This window comes from Myxocyprinus asiaticus, chromosome 38, assembly GCF_019703515.2.
Source record: "Myxocyprinus asiaticus isolate MX2 ecotype Aquarium Trade chromosome 38, UBuf_Myxa_2, whole genome shotgun sequence".
NCBI classification, from domain to species: domain Eukaryota; kingdom Metazoa; phylum Chordata; class Actinopteri; order Cypriniformes; family Catostomidae; genus Myxocyprinus; species Myxocyprinus asiaticus.
In genome coordinates, this window is record NC_059381.1 from 32,770,166 (window position 1) to 32,790,568 (window position 20,403).

Below are 20,403 nucleotides of genomic sequence, written 5' to 3' on the forward strand. Positions count from 1 at the left end.
CCCCTAACCCAAACTTAAGCCAAACCATAAACCTTACCATAATTTTAATAGAAAAATAACTTTTAGGAATGATAAATATGTATGAGTCATAAATATGGAATAATTAATTAAATTTGTTCACTGAAGTTTCATTTCTTAAATGAAAGTTTTAGATAGGAGGCTAGCTAAAGATTCTGTTTGTTCATTGGCCGGTCTTTATGGGAATAAAGGTTGTACCTTTTCGTACGAGCCATCATGAGATTGTATAGTTATTATTATATGCGGTATAATAACATTTACTAGTATATAATAGAATGTTTTAAATAGTATATTATACGCATTATGCACCTTTGTGCAAATCGTCATTTTAATTTAATTTATTTGGCTTCACAGATTTAGCTGCTGAACTGAGTGTAAAAGCTTCAGCTATTGATTTTATTGCAGGTCTCCACTGTTGCATCTGTTGCTATGGTGACTCTCTCAGGGTCTTGTGAACGTTCATGTTTACCTCTGATGACTTCCTGTCTGCTCTTGGCTTTCATGTGGTCATCACTCTAGCTGGAATGAAACAGTCATGACTGCCACAAAAACACAGCAGTCTGTTTTACACCATTCTAAGCATCAACACTTTCTGCCACTTGGTAATGGTGCTTTACTTGTCTTGTTTTTGAGGTGTAATTGGTTTTTCAGACTGATTTTAAAGCAAGGTAAACAGACTTGATGTATTTAAATAGTAAGACAGTGATGTGAAATTACGATGATTGTTTATTATGTACTTGCTTTGCTTGCATGTTCCTGTTTGATGTTTCCTTAAAAAATACTGCTTTTGCTTGAATTGATTTTGTTTTCTTCATCTAACCTTTTGCGTTCTTGGCTCACAATGCAAGTTTGTTGAATTTTAAAGGGAATGTGGTAGTGTGGTCTATTTAGAGATCTGAGCAGGTAAGGTTCAAATCCCACAAGGGATGGTTCATGAAGACCTGAGGTATTTAATAATATTTGGCGAATATCCCATGCATTTAAGGGTAACCCCCTGTGTGAGCTCATAAGATTGTCAGATTCCAACATGCCATCACTCACCTCTCCATCCGGGTTTGACCACTGCCTTCACCTGACCCAGACTATCGCTGAACTGGAAGGACGTATTATGAGCATTTCCTGGACTCCCTGGTTGCAGTGGGCCCCGCTCCTGCTGACTCAGCTGAAGCTGGGTTGGACTCCACTATCCCAGCTGTTAAATCCCACTCTGAGGACCTCTGGCTACAGCAGGGTGCTAAACCAAGGAAACTGGCTAAGATTGCATTCACACCAAATCCAAAAATCCATAACTCTACTCCCAACCAGGAGCCTTGGTCCACAATTCAGACCAGAAAGGGGAAGAAGTTCCCTTCGCCGCCGCCTCCTCCCTGTGAACTTCAGCTTTCCAACCGGTATAATATCCTGGATGAGCAGGACTTTCCTCTGCTGACTGGAGACTCCCATCCGACCTTGTCCTCACAGCCACTGCCTGGACGTGCACCAGTCTCCCCTGCGGCACGGTCCAGCCGCTTGGTACATCCTTCCGGCCACCGATTGACACCAGCTGGAGGACACGTCACTCCCAGAGCTGTGATTACGCCTCTTCGCCGTGAGACCCCACTGCACACTCTGATCATTGGGGACTCCATCGTCAGGCATATTAAATCAAAAACTGCAGTGACCCACTGCTTACCTGGTGCCAAAGTTGCTGATATTCTACCGCAGATCCCGTCTCTGCTCAACAAACTCCCACATGTTCAAAATGTTGTTTTGCATCTTTGAACAAACTACACCATCATGCAGCAGTCTGACGTTTTAAAACAGGATTTTAACCATGTTTTTAACAATCTCAAAAATTGTGGAAAGTCCATTTTCATCTCTGGGCCCCTCCGCTCACTGGGCTGAGGTGGCTCTCTATGCATACATGGTTACAGTCAGTCTGTCCATCCCCCAATACATTTTTTATTGACAATTTAAATCTTTTTTTGGGAATGAGTTCCCTTTTTTAGCAGAGATGGCATCCACTCCAGCTTCCATGGCATGCGTGAACTTTCAGCAAATATTTTTCATGCAGTTACCACAGCCCCACGCCACTGACTGACCGCCTCCTGCTCCACATCAGCTCTGGACCACACATCGGTCACCGATTGCCCTTCCCCGCTCCTTGCAACCTTTTCACCTCCTGTTTGCATCACCAGTTCCCCCACAGCCCAAACTATGACAATACAGAAAGCATCTCCAGCATCCAGCATCATTTTAAAACTGTTGCTTACGATAGAAATGTCTGTAATATTGAAACCGTCATTTCTGATAGAAAGATCAAAGCACAGACACAGTTTAGGAGAAGATCTAACCTGATTTCTATACCCCTAGAAAATCGCAGTCCAGCTAATAAGTTTGCACTTGAAAAGAAACTTAACATGGCTCTGTTAAATGTCTGGGCACTTACTAATAAGACCTTCGTTTTAAATAATCTTATTTGTGAACACAAATTAGATTTTATTTTCTTCACTGAAATATGGCTAAAGTCAGACGGGGGATCTCTTTCTCAATTGAAGCATCCCCCCCAAATGACAGTTTTATCCACTCTATTTGCGAGGGGAAGCGAGGAGGAGGACTGGCTGCCATTTTCTCAGACATTTTTAAATGCAAGCGTCTGACTTTTGGCAGCTTTTCATCTTTCGAATACCAAGCTATTATATTGGAATGTCAAACCTTGCTGCTGTTGATTACAATCTATCGACCACCAAAGTATATACCTTCTTTTTTACCTGAAATGTCTGAACTACTTTCAGTCTGTTTCATTAACTGTGATAGGATTCTTCAAACCGGTGATTTTAATTTACATATTGACAACAATTTGGATTGTAATGCTATGGATTTTTGACTTTATGCAACATATTGCTGGGCCAACACACAACTGTGGCCACACTCTGGACTTAGTAATTTCTAGAGGGCTTAATGGTAACACTTTATTTTGATGGTCCCAAATAGATATTTAACTGACTATAGGTGACTTATCAACTTTCTTGCTATAGCTAGTAAACAGTGTTTCAACAAACATTCAGTAGACTTTCAGTAGCCTATGTATAGATCTTTATTAATGACCTTTTAATGAACTGATGTTCTCAACAATAATGTAAGTAGGTCATTAATAGAGGTCTATATACAGGCTATTGAAAGTTTACTGAATGTTTTTTGAAACACAGTTTACTAGCTATAGTAAGTCAGTTGATAAGTCACTTATAGTCAGTTAAATATCTATTTGGGACCATCAAAATAAAGTGTTACTGGCTAAATACTGTGGTCGATAAGATTGTTGATTTAAATATTTCAGATCACTACTGTATATTTTTTAACACTACTATTGCTGGATTAGTAAAGGATGATACTAAACGTTACATCAAAAGCGCTTTGTTAGTCCGTCTTCAGCTGCAAATTTCTCAAACCACATGCGTAGTCTGCCTCTCTCTGATGAAATGACATCGACTACATCGATTCATGGAAAGTAAACCGCTTTAACTGTAATTTAAGATCAACTCTTGACATAGTTGCTCCTGAGAAAACGAAAAAGAAAATCACAGATTAAGGAAACGCCTTGAAAAAATGAGCAAACTCGCTGGTTAAAGAGGAAATGTCGTTGGGTGAATCTGGAGGAAAGGCAAATTAATAATCCATCGAGAGATCCTTATATCTTCAATTTGTGTTTATAACAAAGCCTTACAGTGTAAGAGGCAGGCATTTTTCTCCAAGATCATTAGTGACAGTGGAAAAAACCCCAGAACTCTTTTTTTTAACTATTGACTGCCTTTTAAATCCTTCTCAATCATGTGATCAAATACACCATGCATCACAGTCAAAATGTGAGGAGTTTGTATCATTCTTTGAAAACAAGATTGTTAATATCCATGCTAGTGTCATAAATTCTACTTCCTATCAAAATCCTGCTGGTGCCTCTCTGGGAAATCTAAATTCTTTTTATAAAATGAGTGAAGGGGAACGACGTTAATCATTAAGCAGCTGAAATCCTCCCCTTGCTCCCTTGATGCCATTCCCACTTTCTTTTTTAAGGAGGTTTTAGATAGTATTATCCTTGACGTACTTGACACTGTAATAACTCCCTTGAGATGGGCATTTTTCAAGACCCACTCAAAACAGCTTTAGTCAGACCTATACTGAAAAAGCGCACTCTTGACTCTTCTGTTTTGAGTAATTTTAGGCTCATATCCAACCTGCCTTTCTTAGGGAAGATTCTAGAAAAGGCAGTGCCAAAATAGTTAGATGCATTCCTGCATGACAATGAGTTACACAAGAAATTTCAGCCTGGTTTTAAGAGGTCACAGTTCCGAGACAGCACTTGTAAAAGTAATAAATGATCTCAGAGTGAGCGCAGATAATACAAACATTTCTATTCTTGTTCTTCTTCATTTGATTTGATAACCCTGAGTTACTTCTTCACTGACTTTAATGTTTGATTGGACTCTCTGGAACCATGCTGAAATGGTTTAATACCTACCTCACTGGCAGAAGATATTTTGTTAGCCTTGGTGAACATTTCTCTGACAAGCGTGTTTTTCTCCATGGTGTTCCTCAGGGTTCAATTCTTGGTCCGCTACTATTCTCCCTGTATATGATTCTGATTAGAGAAACTGTTTGCGACTATGGTGTAAACTTTCATTGTTATGTGGATGACACCCAGTTATACATATCTGTATTGCCAGATGACAAGGATGCCCTAAATCCTTTGATAAATTGCCTGTCTAACATTGTAGAGTGGATGAGTGGCAATTTTCTTAAATGAAATGAAGAAAAAGCAGAAGTTTTTATAATTGGTACAGATGCACATAGAGAAGAAATCCTAAACAGGCTTGGAAACTGGCTCTACAGATTAAGCCTGAAGTAAAAAACCTGGGTGCTATCCTCGACTCTAAACTGAATTTTAAGTCACATCAGCGACGATACAAAGATAATGTTTTATCATTTAAGAAACATTGCAAGAGTCAGACCCTACCTTTCTCTGGAAGATGCTAAGAAACTGACTCATGCTTTTGTATTTTCATGCTAAAATTACTGTAATGCGCGTTATTCTGGTATGCCAAAAAATTGGCTGCAACTTGTTCAAAATTCAGCAGCAAGAATTTTAACCAAAACCAGGAAAACAGAACATATTACACCAGTTCAGTGTTGCCAACTTAGCGACTTTGTCGCTAGATTTAGCGACCTTTCAGACCCCTTTACCGACTTTCTTTCTAAAAAGCACCTAGCGACAAATCTAGCGACTTTTTGGATAAATCTTAGCTACTTTCCGTAGAAGAGTCGCCAGTACTGCCTTGTGAGCGTGAGGTCTTGCTTTCTCGCCGCAGTCACACCTCTATCTGTGTCTACTCTGTTCAGTGAGTGGCAGACAGAGGAGCAGCACATTCAGTTCACCGCACGGCAGCTGACACAGACGTGAATGAGCTGCACTTGTGCAAACAGAGTTGCCAAGGACCAATCAATAATCTGTATGGTTTGCTCCTCCTTTGTTTTAATGTAAACAATTTAATTTGACCATTATTTTTCTTGCTTATCACTCACTGTTACACAGACGGAGGCTGTGCGCTGTGTGAGAGAAAAAAGAAGACATTCTGTCGCTTCTAACTTTCTCTCTGAGTGGTCATTTTACATGTAAATATAGCCGAAATCACAGCACAGCCGTTGTCTTCAACTGATGTGTACGGTGATTTTGTCAGACGACGTCGCAGTTATAAAATCAGGATTTTAGCAGTGCAGAGCAGCAGCTTGGAAATTGCTTGGAAGTGACTACTGGTTAACATGTAATCTTAATGGGTGGCGTTTCAGTCACTATTTCATACTCGTTCCATTGTCTGACAATAGAAACAGAACAAATATGTACATGAGAACAGCTTTATTGGGAATTCGGCTGTATTAAAATACAGTATGTGAGCACAGAAAGTAGGAGAGAAGCAAACAGATGTAAAGTGCTGACCCAAGGAAGAATGCAAATACGACGTGATGAAATCATGAATATGCTAATTAACGCATGATGTCATCTAGCGACTTTTAGCGACTTTTTTAGCAGGCTTTAGCTACTTTTCATTGAAAGTAGTTGGCAACACTGCACCAGTTTTAGCGTCTTTGCACTGGCTACCTGTAACGCTGAGGATAGACTTTAAAATGATTTTATTTGTTTTTAAAGCCCTAAATGATCTAGCACCTTCATGTCTTTCAGACTGCTTGTCGGTGTATGTTCCAAACCACCCTCTTAGGTCACTTAATGCTGGCTTGCTAAATGTGCCACAAATAAATTGCAACAAGTATGGCGAGGCAGCTTTTTGTAGCTATGCACCGAGGATTAGGAACATACTCCCACCACATATTAGACAAGAAACCTCTGTTGATAATTTCAAGAAGCAGCTAAAAACTTATTTTTATGGCCTTGCTTTTCATTAATTCACCCTCTGATATTTTTTGTTGGTTTTTAAATTTCACACTTGGTATTACTATCACCAGATGTTTTTTTATTACCTGTAATTCTCTTTTAATCCCTTTGTTTTTATCTGTCTTTTTGGTTTTAATACCTTTTTCTTGTAAAGCACTTTGAGCTGCATTTTATGTTATGAAAGGTGCTATATGAATAAAGTTTATTATTATTATTATTATTAAAGGTGCACCAATAAATTTTCTTTTAGCCACCCCAAAGTCTTTGTTGTTTTGAAAAGAGCCCCTCTTTTAGGTCCCTTTGTCCGTTTTATCATCCCACAGGCAGAATTTGTCAAGTGGAATTTGTTGTGGTTGCAAGTTGTCTGAGGCCTTTTCCACCTCTTCACTGGTCCTAACTCTCGAATTAAAGTAAGATCAGTTAATTTAGTTTCTCTAAGCTAGATGCTCTGCCTAACAGCCAGTTAAATTTAGACAATAGCCCCATATATCAGCAATCATAATTGATTTGAGGAAACACTGCTGTTCTCAGTGTACTGTGCCATGTAAGACCATAAACCAGAGAGCAGATAACATGCCCTCAGTTTTGAAGTTCATCGAGATTATGTCTCTGTTGGTTTGGATTTAACGGATGGGGAATCTCCATTTCAAATGTGCAAGCATTTCTTTTGGAGTGCTCTTGCTACGCTTAGATGACGCATTGTGAGTGGCCATTTAATCAAGCCATTTAATGGGGGTCTGTAGACTTTTTGAATTTGGAAACAGTGGAGTGTGAAAAGTGTGAAAGAGGGAAATTCAGTTCCTCACTATATATCTGAATTCTGACTACATTATGTGAGATGTGATGTAATGAAAAGAAACATTACATCACATAATCTGAAATCCTGGAAAGTGTTGCATGGTGTTCGTGTGTTGCATGGCAGAGAGGATTTCCTGTTACTTCCTCTTCCTGTTTCATGGGGTTTCATGCAACTTCAATAAAAGAGGCCAGGTTTCTTCTACTGTACAAATACGTGTCATTTGAAAAACAAAGCTAAAATGACGACTCAACAATTCTTCTGGCCTGCTTGGGAATCCCTGCCCCAACAATTATAAATAGCTGTTTTTAGCTTTTTTTTTTTTTTTTTTTTTTTTAATGTTAGAAAAAGCATATTTATTATTTTTTATTACATGGTGTTTTTTTATTTACAATAATAATAATAATGATAATATGTTATAACATTATAAGTATAATAATAATAATATACATTACAATGTACAATACATAAAAATAGTGTATTTTTTACTTTTTATTTATAAATAAATGGTTAGGTTTTTAATATGCAATAATAGCTCATATTTTAGCTATAATAGATCTTCATGACAGCTGTATTTATGAACACATTGACATGGTTGTGAAACATTGAAGGACTGCACAATTAATCGAAAAAATAATCAAAATTACAATTACAGTTGCCACAATTAAATAATTGTTAAAAAAGTGTCAATTACAGCACTCCATTTAGGTCTTCTCCCAGGCGTTCAATTGTAATTTACAACATGCTGGACTAGACACACCAGGCCTGATTACTGCCAGCCCTGTTCAATCAAATCAACACCTAAATAGAACTTTTTCAGCAGTATGAAGTTGGCTAAAAGGTCTCACCCATTAGCACACTATGCCAAGGTCGAAAGAAATTCCAGAAATGATGAGGAAAAAGTTGACTGAAATACATCAGTCTGGGAAGTGTTAAAAAGCTATTTAAAAGTCTCTGGGACTCTAAAGAACCACAGTGAGAGCCATTACCTCCAAATAAAGAAAACTTGGAACAGTAGTGAACCTTTCCAGAAGTGGCCGATCTTCAAAAATTCCTCCAAGAGCACAGCGACGACTCATCCAGGAAGTCACAAAAAAGCCAAGGACTACATCCAAGGAACTGCAGGCCTCTCTCGCATCAACAAAGGTCACTGTTCATGACTCCACTATCAGAAAGACACTGGCCAAAAATGGCATCCATGGAAGAGTGGCGAGGCGAAAACCACTGCTAACCCAGAAGAACATTAAGGCTCATCTGAATTTTGCCATAACACACCTTGATGATCCTCAAACCTTTTGGTAGAATGTTGTGTGGAATGATGAGTCGAAATTGGAACTGTTTGGAAGACAGGGGTCCTGTTACATCTGGTGTAAATCAAACACAGAAGTCCAGAAAAAGAACATCATACCTATGCTCAAGCATGGTGGTGGTAGTTTAATGGTGTGGGGATGCTTTGCTGCTTCAGGGCCAGGGTGACTTGCAATAATTGAGGGAAACATGAATTCTGCTCTCTACCAGAAAATCATAAAGGAGAACATCCGGTCATCAGTCCATGAGTTGAAGCTCAAGCACAACTGGATTATGCAGCAAGACAATGATCAAAAGCATAGGAGTAAGTCCACCTCTGAATGGCTCAAAAGAAGCAAAACTTAAGTTTTGGAGTGGCTTAGTCAAAGTCCTGACTTGAACCTGTTTGAGATGCTGTGGCAGGACCTTAAATGGGCAGTTCATGCTCAAACCCTCCCAGTGTGGATGAACTAAATCAGTTCTGCAAAGAAGAGTGGGCCAAAATTCCACCACAGCATTGTGAACGACTGATCTCCAGTTATCAGAAGCGTTTAGTTGCAGTTGTTGCTGCTAAAGGTGGCACAACCAGCTATTACGTTTAAGGGGGCAGTTCGTTTTTCACATGGGTCCGGTGTAGATATGAACCATTATAATATTTTTGTTTTCTCTATTGTATTATGAAATAATGTGTAGTCAGAGGTTGTTTCTTTAAATATAAGAGAGTACTCCCAATCAGTTCCATACAGTGAGGTATAGATAGCCTAAGCTGATTAAGAAAAAACAACACTGGTATTGAATCGGAAGGTATCGGCCAATATTGAGATTTCGGATCGGGAGAGAAAAAATGGTATCTGTGCATCCCTAATATTAATAGTGATGCTTACCTTAGCAAGCACAACTAAATATAATCCAGATTGTATATTTATCCTGGCCATTTTGCTTTGCTTAATTCTTGACAATCAAAGAATGTTTGCATGAAACTGTACAGCTTCTAAATGTGTTAACCCAACCCTAACCCCAACACTAACCCTTAACAATTAACTAAAAGCTGAGCGAAACAGGTCTTCAGTTTTTTTCTAGAAATATTCTCTACAAAAGGAGTGTGATTAGACTTCATTATATTTTCTTGATAAACAGCAGAGCTCTGGCAAACGTCTTGACTTTAATTTGCAGAAATGGGAATAGGTCACTCGCTTTTCATGTTCCCTAAGGGGGTGAGTTAAAAATGGCAAAGTCTGGGACTCTCACATGACTCTGCACATTGCTGTCTGTCGGTTTGTTCAGTTTCCACATCTCTGGGATACCCCAACCAATTGTGATTAAACACATCAATAAGCCCACAACAATTTCCTCTGAGTTTGGCGATTCACTTTGAACTAGAGAAAGAAACATGCGTTAACTGTATTACAGATGTACTGTTTTATTTGCTTGCACCAGATAACTCCAAACTGTGACAAAACACATTTACTGTAACTGCACCGCAAACGTGTTTCAGTGGAAGCTCAGCCTTCAGTCTGTCTTTTTTTTGCTCTCGGTTTGCCCGTGCCCTGTGACACGTTTAAGCACAGCTCCTCATGGGTACAGATAGGGGGTGGATGTAAAGCATATGATGCACACACAAAGAACGATGCAGTTTGCAGCCTCCATGCAATCCTCTACAGAAGTGACTGACCTCTTTTTCACTTCCTCTCGCACCTCTCACGTTTTTAATATTACAATCCACCACCCGATGTCCATTTGTAATGTTATTAATGTTTTTTTTGTATGTGTGCCAACACAGTCATTTATTTATTGTTTCATGACCATTTTCCACCCTCTCTCTGTTACTTGTGGATGTGCCTTAAACTAAATTTGTTTTTTATTAAAGTTCAGTCATTATTTACTCACCCTCATGTTGTTCCAAATACAAATGACATTCTTCCGTGGAACACAAAATAAGATGTTATTCAATATGTTAGCCTCCACTGGGGGGACCCTTCAGAAGGATATGCAGAGCTGCAGTTGCTACACACAGCCAGAAACAACACAAGTTTTAGCCTACCTTTAGAAAACCCTTATGTTACTCGTACCGTTATTTTTTCTGGTACTTACAGGGCTCCAGACTAAAAAATTGCTTGGGAGCCATTGGCTCCTAAATTGAAATATTAAGGAGCCAAATGGCTGTTTTTAGTTGCCAAATCACAGAATTGCTCGATTTAGTTTGCTGTTCAGAAACAAGATAGAAAGCCAAAGAAAAGGAAGTCAGCTGATAACCCATTAATCAGAGGTTTAATAAACAGTATATATAGTTAAGAAAATAAGATAACATTCCCTTTTGTCTCATAAATGTTCACACCCCTTTCATAATTTACACAAATATAAGATAAACAATTTTTTTTGTATTTAGTACTACTCTTCAGAATCTACATTACAGATGATTACATAAAGTATAGTATGCATATAGTAGTGTGTTGTCTTCTTGAGCATCAATGAATGTTCGCACCTTGTGTTATAGTTGTGTACAGGTCCCTTGTAAGGGGGGTTTAGTGGAAAGGAGGAGGCGAGAACCGGCTTGACAACTTAAATAACAATTTATTAACCAAAAAAACACAACCAAAACACACAACTGAAAACACACAGTACAGCTGCCTGCAATTCTCTCTCTCTCGAACTGTCGTCCCCGGCCGCCTTTATCCCTCGCGCGCCCCATCAGGCTGATTGGGGACCGGGTGTGTCTCATTCCAGCCCGGCCCCGCCCTCCTCGGCTCCACATCCCTCAATTGTCCAAAGTGTCAAAAGCTTGATATATATAAATATAAATATAATTTAAATAGTTTTACTGTATTGCCTTAGTCTTTCTTTACTGTTACTGGATGGCCCAGACGCAGACTACAAGAGAAATCCCAGATGCAGTTTATTGTGCTACTCCAATCCCAATCAATAATTACCAGAAAAAGAACAAAAAAGTGGTGCACAATACAGGACTTTTAATTATAAAGAAGCCCGAAATACACACGGGACTCTTATTTTGAAATGTCTGCACTCCCATTTGTGAGCTCACTGATGGCTGATTTGCTGAGAAAGTGAATCGGATTCAAACTGCTAACCTGAGCTCCTGAGTTGAAACCCTCAGTTCTTTTCAGGTGATTCATGAAAAAGATTCGGTTCAAAAGAGTCATTTGTTCACGACTCTCGCGATGGGTTTGTGGTTGTGTGCGGTGCAGCGAGCTCGTCATCACATCAGAATGGGTGAAAAGTGGCTCGAGACACTGGTGCGTGCTCTAAAGATGTATTCAATAGCTCACAAGACGATATCTGATGAAACCACATATGAATGCACACAACCCAACTGTCGCCAACGGCGACTAGTTTTTATATTATTTTCGCAATCAATTATTTTTGGCAGCATTTGCGACCATTTTAGTCACAGTTTGGAGCCCGGTATTTAGGAAAAATAGTATCTATCCTACTTTGTCCTTTTTGGCGGCGGGGGTGTGGTCAAGCATTCGTCCAGAGAGAGAGACGAACTTGCTCGCCAGCTCCCGGACACGCTGTCATCCGGTCCTCAACCACTCCTCTGCCCTCTGGCGGACGCTAGCTTATGCTTCCCCCGGCGGACGGCAGCGAGTCCTCCGGCCCCTGGCAGACGGAACCGCTCCTCCCCTTCTCGGCAGACGGCCGCGGTTCCTCCGGCTTTCGGCGGCCGGCAGTGACCCCTCCATCCCCAGGCAGACGGCCGCAGCTGCTTCCCTGGCAGATAGCAGTGCAGAGGACTCCCTCCTCCCTCCCAGGATTCAGCACCACTGTAAAAGTTAAAGGACGGGCAAGGAGGAGGCGGGAACCAGCTGAACAGCAAACACAATGTCCAACGACAAAACACAACACAAAACACAAATGAACACACATGCAAACGCGGCCACGTGCGTCTCTCTCCGGACGAACGCTCAACCACGCCCCCACTGCCACATCCTTATAGGCTCCCTCATTCGGTCCCTCGGGAGCCTTAGAAGGACTATAGAGGGAAGAAGAGGGGCGTCTTGGCTTTCTGAACAAAAGTGAGCCAAGTTCAAAGCGTCTTGAATTTCATGCGCTCACAGTGAACCAAATGAATTTCAGTGAGTGCTATGTTAGCATGGGCACAGCCCAGGCAATAAATAGCGCTCACACTGAACAGGTGAAGCCACTTAATATGGTGCAGAATGGGCACGCACAGCTTGGGCTGGCGACAAATCCTCCTAAAATCTCCGCACTTTATATGCCGTCCTTGCGCGCCTCTCTTGTGTGGTCCCTCGGAAGCCGCTGAAGGAGTATGGTGGGAGGAGTGGAAAGTGCCTTCGGCTTTCAGAATGTCTTGAGTTTAATTTGTTCACAATGAACCCAATCACCGAGTGGCACTTATAGAACTGCGCTCGTGCCAATCAGACAGAGGGATATATTGCTTGTTTTCATGTGCATGTGGAAACATTTGCAAAACTCCATCTTTAAAAATACGTTGTTAAGCAAAATGCTCTTAGTTTTTTTTTCTGAAAGAAAAACACATCACAATGCAATCAATATCAAACACATAGGGAGAATAAAGATAATCCAATCGCTCAAAGTGTGCAAATCTAAATGGCTATTAGCATTGAGAAATGTTCCAGCAACCCTGAAGAAGATAATTCTGATGATGTGGCATTGCGCCCCAGCTTTATATGCCCCGGATGACGCACCCATTGGGGTGGAGTGTCAAGCGACACCTGCCAATTGAAATTGCTGTGATTTTATAGGGTTTTAGAGATCAGCACTCCTGAGAGGAGCTCCCGTAGTGTCAGCTAATGACACAGCGTGGTTTTTCATGCCCTGTGTTATCGGCTTTTTCTTTACTCCCATATACAGACAGCATAGTTAGAAAGCAGCTTTGTCCACAGCATCGTAATTTCCCTGCGATGCTTGTGTAAATCTGTTGACTTGTTTATATGATGTAGAGCTCCATCCTATGACGTTAATTATCCCGGTCTGTTCCACTCACATGGACATCCTTCAAAAACCTGTAAGATCACCGCTTATGTGTTTACATGGCCACAAAAGCCGCATTCTCTGTGAGAAACTCAGGGGTGTTAAACTGCTTTCTCTTAATACCTTAAGCGGCATACGGAAAACGGCATTTGCTTTTAAATTACATTTCAGAATGTCATTTTCTGTAATAACCCTGGAATAAACTTTTTCTTAATTGCATGTAAACAAGATCACTGTTGTCACTGACACCCTGTCAACTACCCAATGTCACCTAACAGGTGTCAGGATGGTTGTAAAATGACCTCACTCTTTCCCTCCATGTCAGTGTGTGCAGCTTGACTTTTTTTTCCAAATGCTTTTCTTTTGCATTGAAATCTCTGGCCATTTGCTGGACCTTGCAAGTTTACAGGGGAGTACAGGTTTTGTCGATTAGAGGCCACTCCCCTTTGGGTGCACTGTATTTAACCATGGCACTCGTCCAAGAATTTATAAATTGCATAATCTTCCGTTCAAGCGTGTAATTGTTGCTAGGAGTTTGTGCTCTTCCTGGTTTCTCAGTAACATTACATGATATACTTTACAGCTTAACTTGCAGCAATTCACTAAAATCTTCTATTAGAATATAGTTTCAAAATGGAAACATTTATCTCTATTTGTACGTGGGCAGTTGACATTTTTACAATGACATGGTGACATTTTTAATGTAATTTCAATGTCCTCAAAGAAAATGGGCAATCATTTTTCTATTAACATTTTGTTGAAATATTTTAGCAAATTTAGCAGAAAGGTCAAATGTGTAAATTGTCCTAATGTTTAGATATATGTATTGTCATTATCCAGAGGGGTCTATTTAAAAAAAAAAAAAAAAGGCTGGTCATGTACATATTACATATTATTATTTACATTAAATTTGCTGTTTATAATTTACAACATTTACCTTTGTGGACGGCCACTGTGCGTCTTTGGTGAGTGTCTTAAAAATATGTCTAAAGTTCATCGCTTGCTTGCACGTCACGTGTGAACTGTCCAATGGCATTTTTTTAACTTGATTGGCAAATGGATGAAGCATAAATGATAAAGAAAAGCAATTCATGTATGATTTTATTGTTCCATTTAATTATATTTTTTTAAACATGTATAATTTAGATTTTCAGTCTAAAAGTGATTCATGAATTATTTTCACATTTAATTGCTATTTTAAACATGAATACAATATATTTTTTATTTAATTTAAATAGATGTATTTAAATGTCTATTTTTTATTGAAAAAGGGATTGATTTATTTTTTTATAAAAAAAAATGTAAGTGGCACTCCTAGTTGTCCATACAAAAAGTTTTACTAGTTCTACTACATGCAGTTTTATAACCTCATTATTTGAGTAATTACATTATTTGTACTTTATAATTATAGTATAAACGTTACAAATATGTGTAAAATTAATTTGTCGCTCTGCAGGACCATTGAGCTAAAGACAAATTAGAAATTAAAAGTGATGTAAAAAAATCAATATAAATAAATGGTGACCAGTTACAGCATCTAAACACGTGCCCTTATACAAATGTATAAATTGAAACTTTAAATCGTGTTGAAATTTGTTTTAATAATTAATCCGCATGTGTTATTTAAATACGATTTGATGTTTTCTGTGAATTGAAGTGAATTGTTCACCCGATCTGACATGTCTGTTTATTCTCGAAAAAAAATTTTCGGCTGCACACACTTTTTTTTATCCCTCTCTGTGTACCTAACCCGCTTTGTACATTGATTTGTTCTATAGCGAGGATTTGAAGAGCACCACAGCACATTTACCTTTTTTATGCTCCGTGCCAGAAAACAAGAGCCTCAGAAGTCTTTGAAAAGCAGAGGGGATAAAAGCGTACAAAAGTATGGGCTCGGCTTCTTTAATCTGTCAGCTTCCTACAAACAGTGTGTAACCATCAACTTAGCTGTAGCTTAAATGTGCTAAATGATGATTACTCACATAAAACAGACAGGGAAATGGCACCGTCCTCCGACTACCAACCATTCGTCTGATTTAACAGTGAGGACGTGTCAGGCGCTAATCGAATTGCCTTCTCTGTGCCCAATCCACGAATTATTTTATTGCTGCCCTGTGGTACTAAACATCAGCACCATTTATACATTTACTTCTTTTCACCCCGCTTTGCTGTAAGCTGGAACAATTCACGAGTCACTGCGACCAACAGAAACATCCTTGAAAATGTCAGAGCTTGAATTTTTATAGCGAATTTGAGGAAACAGCTCATCGGTCAGACTTAGGTGATCTGTTTTGTTGTGTGCAGGGTTTCTTAACCTTAATTTCAAAAAGGATTAAAAAAAAAAATGTCTGTTTGCTTGTCAGTCCATTCCATTTTTTTTTTTTTTTTTTTGTGCTTCAGTACAGGTTTTGTTTGTCTCCATTTAGCGAGTGTATTTTTTTGCTAAACTTAAAGATACAAATTGTAAATCTTTAAAGTTCATTACATTGGTAGTTAGTTCACCCGAAAATAAAAATTCTGTAAATCATTTACTCACCCTCAGGTTCTTCCAAAACTCATTTGACTTTCTTCTGTGGAACACTGAACGAGTCGCCATTTTCACCATTCAGTATTTTTATCTTGTTTTCCAGTAGAAAAAATATGTAAACATCTTCAAAACAAAAATTACTTGAAAAATTGTTTAAGATAATAAACCTTGTTTTCAGAGATTCTGAGGTGTTTGGAATCAAAAGAATCCACTCAGGGGAATCGATTCTGCTCAGTGTGGCATGATCTTTTATCATTCATACTATCAATCATAAATAGTGAGAGTATGCTTTATATTGCAGTTTTTATTGTTGGATTTAAATTTGCCTCTTGTTGTTTCTTAAAGGGATAGTTCACCCAAAAATTTTGAAAATTCTCTCATCATTTACTCAATCCCAGATGTGTATGACTTACTTTCTTCTGAAGAACTCAAATAAAGATTTTTAGAAGAATATTTCAGCTCTGTATGTCCATACAATACAAGTTAATGGGTGCCAAATTGTTGAAGCTCCAAAAATCACATAAGTCAGCAAAAAAAAAAGAGTAATCCATATGACTACAGTGGTTAAATCAATGTCTTCAGAAGTGATATGATAGGTGTGGGTGAGAAACAGATCAATATTTAAGTCCATTTTTACTATAAATTCTTCTTCCTGCTCAGTCAATCTCCACTTTAACTTTCACTTTCACATAGTGCTGGGCGATATGTCAAAAAAATTAAATCTCGATTCTTCAAATTTATGGACGATTCACGTTTAGATTTTTTCAACTTTTAAATGTACTACAACATGATTCAAATTGTGTGTTCTTTATTAGAATGCAAGGCAACCTGGTCAGAGAAATCCAAGTTCTTTTCATTATAGGAAACTAAGGTGTACATGAAAAATTTACAAATGCACCACAGGGGGAAGTTGTCAACAGAGTGTAAATGTAAAATAAATTAAAATCTAATAAACCCAGATGTTCAGAAATAATAGAATAAGTGTAGGTATTCATTTTATCTAAACCAAGTAACCAACCAATCTAGAAAGTTATCTAGATCAATATCTAAAAATTATCAAGTTTATCTAGAAAGTACTCTTTGCATGAAACAATTTGAATGTATATTCACAATTTGTATGTATATTCATAAACCCCTGCAGATAAAGACGCACCCTCTAGCGGTTCACGCTGAGCAGAGCAGCAATATTAAATAGTTTATCATTACAATTCAACTAGCAATGTTTGTCAAAATGATCGCTTGCCAAATGTTGGCTATAGATGCAGTACACTTGAAACACATCACAGAACAAAGCAATAATTAACAAACTATCTGAATCATCATGGTAAAAGGAGCGGAAGATGTTTGATTCTCCCATATATAGCCTCTCCATGATTTGAAATGAAGTGCCCATAACTGTCACGTAACTAACGCTTTTTTATGGGTAAAAAGAAAAGGAGACCGTTCATCAACATGCGCACGCCGAGGCCAGTTATGGTCTTAAGTCGGTGTATACCTGCATGATGGACAAAGCTGAGCTACAATTGCACTGTGTACAATCGCACTGGGAATATTACCGCTGTCTTTTATATCAGTCTCCGTGTTGTTAACCTGCCATGTTCATTTGGAGCGCACCACAAACGTGCAGCTGATCAGATTGGGAGTGGCATTAAGACAAGCGCTATGAATTCTTTTCATTTCCTTGTTCAGCCTTTGGTGGATTTACAACTTATCTAACTATATTTCGATTTCTCCATTTAAATTCCTTTTAAAAAATCATGTCAAAACGCAAATTCGAATTAATCTGAAAAATCTGAAAAGCCGCCCAGCCCTACTTTCACATTCTTCTTCTTGTGTTTTTGGTGATTCACATTCTTCATGCATATGCCCCCTACTGGGCAGGGAGAAGAATTTCTAGCAAAAATGTACTTAAATATTGATCTACTGTATTTCTCACCAACACTTATCATATCACTTCAGAAGATATGGCAAACAAGGCAAAGAGACTGATTAAGATTTTTTTTTTTTGAAAATTTAGTTTTGTTTTTCACAGATAGGATGCGGTCAGACATGTCTCGCCTAGGTCACAAGAGTTACCATCAGATTTTAGGGTTTCCCCACGTCCAAAACCCGTGCACACAGCTTTGAATTACCAGAAAGTTTTAAAGGTAAAATTTGGGTAGCAGAGTCTCATCTGGCTGAAAAAATCTCTCGTGGCCTGCCTCATAACGTCTTGCAGATATTTGTCTGTATCAAGACTGTAAAATGGAAGCCAAAGCCATTTTTCAGAGAAATCTCTGCTGTCTCAGGCTTTTGCTTATCTCTTTCTCTGTTCACTCATTTTATCCTTCTGATTCTACGAACATGTCAAAAGATTGATGACTCACATGGAATAGTGGACTTTCTATAATGATAGTAGTGCAGTGTAGTGATAGGGCAACGTTGACATAAGAGCAGAGCCAGTGCTGTATTTAGCATGCTGCTTTGCATACTGACTTCCTGCATTTTGGGGGGCCTTTTACTCCACACTTGGAGAAAATACACACCTTTTAAAAGAAAATAATTTTGATCAAAACAACCATTTGTTGTTGTTTCTTTTCACACAAATGGTGTTGCTCAGGCCATCCAAGATGTATGTGACCTTCTTTCTTCATCAGAACAGGATTTAAGATTTTTAGGAAAGTATCCCAGGTTTTTAGCTTCATCCAATTCAAGTGAATGGACACCAATTTTTGACTGTCCAAAAAGCACTTGTTCAGCATCAAAGTAATCCACACAACTCAAGTAATGTCTTATAAATGATTCGATACGTTTGTGTGAAAAACAAATCGCTAATTAAAAGGTTTTTAACTTTAAATTGGTGCTTCTGCCAACTCTCTGAAGCTGTTTGAATTGACCTGACTCTCGCGAGAAGTACGTTCCTCTGTGGTAAACAGAGCGGAACTTCTGAATTCTCATGTGAACGCGCCAACGTGATGACGTCACGCGACGTGAGGCATTGAGTGTTTACAGAAAGTGATTTAAGTGAAGTTAATAAAGTTTTAATTAGTGATTAGTTTTTCAAACAAATGTATTGATTCACTTCAGAAGACATTACTTGTTCGGTGGGATACGTGTGGATTAATTTGATGCTGACTATGTGTGCTTTTTGGACCATCAAAAATTGGTGTCCATTCACTTGCATTGGATGAAGCTAAAAACCTGGGATACTTTCCTAAAAATCTTAAATTCTGTTCTGATGAAGAAAGAAGGTCAGCAATTTTCATTTTTAGGTGAACTATTCCTTTAAGGATGCATAGCTTTTGCGTGAGTTGCTGAAAAAACAGCGAGACGTGCCGCACATGCCCACCTAGCGCATATTTCCATAGAAAGACAATGGAAAAACAACAGATGAACACAAAAATGTGAAAGGTCCCTTATAATAACATAAGTAGTCTGACTTACTAAACCAAACGGTTGAAAATGTAATAGCATAGGCTATTCATAATTGTAGATGAATTCCTTTTATGCTCCCTTTTTCGCTTTTTTTTTTTATATTTCTTCGGGGAAAGTACATGTGTATCATTCACTTTGAAGAGAGCATGACTGATTGTCTATTTAATCTGGTTTAAATGGATCTTTCACCTAGCATTATATATGTGAAGGACACTACGCCAGTAAATGCCTTTGCTTTAAAAGATTTATGCATCCAGAGAGTTTGGTCCGAAAATAGTTTAGCAAGTGCAAGGTCAGATGGTATCCAGCGATGAGACCAAATGATATACATGAACATAAAGGCTGTGCAGGAAACAGAGGGCTCATTCTTCAGTGGTCCTAACACAAATTTGACGCACAAAAGGGACATTGTGGTATTGTTGTTGTGCTTCTCCTTAAAGGGATAGTTCACCCAAAAAATTTAAAGTCTGTTATTATTTGCTCGCGCTCATGTTCCAAACCTGTATTACTATCTTTCCTTGGTGGAAGACGAAAGGAGATGTCTGCAAATTTCAATCCCCTTGATTTTAGATTCTTGATCAAGAACTTCTGGGTCTAGACACATTTATTAACTCAAAAAACAGGCAAAGGTTTGGTTAAGGTAACACATCATAATTTTTAGGTCACTGTGTGTGCCTAATGAAATGATAATGAATAACAAATGGTGTCATATTTAGTTGCAAGTACAGTCATTCTGTTTCCAGAATGAAGGCTCGGTGTTCTGTTGGCAGCCTCGGTGGAAATTATTGGTAATGAGAAACGTGGCAAGTTTGGCTGATCGGCCCTTATTGGCCAATGAGAATGAAAATAAAACGTCATCACAAGTGGAAGTGGAAGTTCTTTTCTGTTGAGCGAATCAGAATTGTTCGTATGAATTTGTTTTTGCTAGCTGAGGTAGTAAACCTGACATGTAAAAATATGCTAATT

At 38.6% G+C, this 20,403-nt stretch overlaps 1 protein-coding gene across 2 annotated transcripts in view; it reads left to right on the forward strand.

The window, feature by feature from the left end:
- The window catches only part of LOC127429340 (glucocorticoid receptor-like), a 111,098-nt gene that overhangs the window by 31,643 nt on the left and 59,052 nt on the right, over positions 1-20,403 (forward strand). The window lies entirely within an intron of this gene.